This window comes from Camelina sativa, chromosome 17 (genome assembly GCF_030686135.1).
Source record: "Camelina sativa cultivar CO46 ecotype springtype chromosome 17, ASM3068613v1".
Classification (NCBI taxonomy): Eukaryota; Viridiplantae; Streptophyta; class Magnoliopsida; order Brassicales; family Brassicaceae; genus Camelina; species Camelina sativa.
In genome coordinates this window covers 36,111,187-36,114,798 of record NC_141896.1, presented here as the reverse complement: position 1 = coordinate 36,114,798, position 3,612 = coordinate 36,111,187, and the positions used below count along the sequence as shown (strand labels likewise).

At 39.6% G+C, this 3,612-nt stretch overlaps 1 pseudogene; it reads right to left on the bottom strand.

Moving 5' to 3' along the window:
• Positions 1 to 2,275, bottom strand: LOC104759932 (putative F-box protein At1g47730 pseudogene; annotated as a pseudogene).
• Positions 2,276 to 3,612: the final 1,337 nt, after the last annotated feature.

The following is a 3,612-nucleotide window of genomic DNA, read 5'->3' as shown; positions in this document are numbered from 1 at the left end:
TCAAAAGCTGATAATATGGATCAGTAAAGTGTTTGCACAACCATTTATGTTTCGTAGCGTCCTATCCAAAACCCACAATGTGATATCCGCGTTGTTGTTCGTGGTATAATTAACACAAGCTAACTTACCTTCATAAGGTATTAGCTTACCCCAACACGGATTAACCCATGGCATTTCTATAACATGAAACTTTCCAGACTTGACATCAAAACTCATTATAATGTCAACATTGATCAAGGCTGGCTTTGTAATAAGAACACCGTTGATGCATCGCCCATTATTGTAACGATCGAACAGGAAGATGCTTATTGTTGATCTTGATGGTTCTCCATGTTTTTTTAGCTGATCCCAATTCTAGAACTCGAGACACTCATCAAAAGCTTTACCACGAGCACGAGGCATGCATACGTAGTTAGTAGGGTTAAAACCCTAATTCCCTTATGATAAGAAAGGCTGACTTTTAGTAATCGAAAGTTTTAGGTTCGTGATTTATTGTATGGTTTACATATGTGCACTAATAGATGTGATTAAATTTTCTAATAAATTAAATTAATTAAAAAGAACCAAACTTTGATGGCAAAAAGCATTTTAATTAAGTTTTCAACCCCTAAATGCTGGAAACATTACATTGTTCGTAGTTTTTTGTTTCTTTGATTCAGCTAAAGCTACTAACTACTATACATATAGTACCGTCATATTCAAAGAAGGTATATGCTTATTGTTTCCATGTGCATCCATGTTTTGTAATTAGTTTACCTAAAGATCACAATTTCTTTATGTTGGTAATAATTAATTAGAACTGGATAGAATATATCATAACAATATGAAAACAGCCTGAAAGTTATAACTAAAATGTAAAGACAACACTAAAGATTAAAAATGAATAAAGGTATCACTACAAAAATAAGAAGAAAACAAAGAAAAAAGATAATTATTAAGACATGAAGGGTTCAATGTGATTGGGAAAATATTGGATCCCACGCAGAGGTCTCTCTCCAAGTCCATAGCGTTGTCGAAAATCATTATCTGCAATCCCATTGTACTCGACTCTTCGAAACGTCTTTGTCATTGGATTAATATATATGATATGAAGATGAGATTTGAGCGCCGTCCTTGGTACATAAATCAATTCACCATCACCAGTGATACCTATTAGTTTGAACTTGTTTTTCAAACCCCGACCATAGTGAGAAAGAGGTAACAAGATGTGATTCGACCATTCGAGTTGTTGTGCATCCTTCAAAACCCACAATGAAACACTATCATGAGTGGAGCCAAGACATACTAACCTTCCTTGATTAGATACCATCATCACAGGCCAATACTTATCCTCCCATGGTAATGTCATTGCATAAAACGTTTCAGATCTTACATCGAACCTCATTATGACACAATCAGGACCAGTAAGGGCTCGATAATATAGAAAACCGTTGACGCATGTGCAATTTCCATAACCTTCTGTGCGATTGCCAGTGAAAGGTTTGTACTTGTAGTTGGTCTTGACCGTCCTCCATTGTTCGAACGGATTTTTTTCGTCTGTTTTTTTCCAACGAAAAACTGACCAACACGAGTCTTGTTAGAAATATGTCGCGTCTGAAATTTCCGATGGATTACTGCCCGTCAGAATTTCCGTTGGTTTTAGCCTTGTTTTCTTGTAGTGTTCTTGAGCTGATCCTAATGTTAAAACCCTACACTCATCGGATTCATACCAATCATACGGCATGCACACTACTTTGTGTTTACCTTCGATAGGATCATACCCTAAAAAGACTGTTATATTCGTCCAGCTCTTGTTAGGTTTGGTTAAAGGTGTAAACTCTCTCTTAATAGGGTTCCAGACTATTGGAGTTGCTGCATATTGTAAGCAGATCAAGCCATGGACTGACTCGTTTTTTATGGTGAATGAACAATAACTTGGAGAGGTGATTTGGTAACTATCACTGATAGGTTGAGAAGAGGAGTAATAAAAAGAGTTTGGGTTCCTATTGTGTTGATAAAGAGAGAAAACAAAGAACCTGGCTCCAGATTGGAAGAAGAGTAGAAGATTTTGTCGAGTTTCCAACGAGTTGGTGAGATATGGATCGGTGGTGAGTGATGACCAAAGCTTTGAAACACAACCAAGCCTCAGAACAGATTTCACTGGCAGCCTTAAGAATATGTCTAAGGTTAGATCCAGAGGTAAGGAAGGTAATGATATTGACGACGACGACGACGACAATGAAGATTTTCTTCTTCTGTTTCTTTTTCTTTCGATCTTGTCTTTTGGTTGCTCCATATTTTTTTTTTGGTTGAAAACCCTAATTCACTATCGTTCCTCTATTTATCTCTTTGGTGGCTATCGATCGGCAAGTTGGCATTAAAGGTTCTCAAGCCTTGTTTTTTTTTTTTTTTTTTTTTTTTTTTTACAACAAAAATATCAGTTCAAAAGAACCAACATGAAGGAAAAGAGTTTATAAAAACAGTAGGATGCGGAGATGTACGCGTTTGACGTGCCAAAGAATCCGCATTTACATTAGCATTTCTAGAAATAAGAGATAAAGAGAAAGAACAAAACTCCTCCCTGTCCATCCTGTTATCGTTAAGGTAAGTCTTGAAAGCCGGCCAGTCCTGAGGAGAAGACACCATCTTCATCAAGTCTGAGCAATCTGTATAAAAAGCCACCTCTTGATAGTCATGACCAATCATGCACCGCATAGCCCAGACAAAGACTTCTACTTCAGCATGTAAAGGGGAAAGACTACTTCTGAAATTGGCGGCTCCCTTCTTCGTCGAAGATTCCTGATAGGATGAGCACACCCAACCTGCACCCGCATAGTCATTCCCCGCTTTCCACGAGCCATCAACAAAACACCTGTAACCAGAATAAGCAATAGGCAGATTCCCTACGCTCCCCCCCCTCTCGCCAGCTAGTGACTCTGGGACTCAATGATAAATTCTCACCCACATCCTCTGCCTGAGCCTGCAACCATGTAGCCCCCTCCCCTACCGCTAACCTTACGACCTCGTCGGGTTCATCCCTAATATTCTTAAACACAAAAGCATTCCGCGCCTTCCATATATACCACATAATCCAAGAAAAAGCCACTACATGAGAACCCAGGAAATGATCCATATTTGCATACAGAGAGTCTATAGGGAAAGAAACCGGTCCAACTGGCACATGAGCTAAAGCCCATGTCTGTCGAGCTGGCGGACATCTAAAAATAACATGATTCACCGTTTCATCATCAGCCCCACAGCGAGCACAACTGGCACCACAAGCAATGCCCCACCGCTTCAGATTTGTCGTAACCGATATACACCCGATAAGACTTGCCACATAAAGTGTTTTATCTTTGGGGGACAAGCCACCCGCCAAACTCTGACAAGGAGTGGAGTAACGTCTGGCCCAAACCGAGGCACCTGAGACCCCTGTTTCGCCAATTATTATGTAACATACCCTGATTTAACCGAATACTTCCCGAATTTCGTAAAATGCCAATCTAGTGAGCCGTCCAACTGGGAACTACCCAACGGTATAGTCCTGATCAAAGCGGCATCCTCCAGAACAAAATGCTCAAGGAGCATATCTATATGCCAAGAAGTTCTCAAGCCTTTCATAAAAGATAAAAC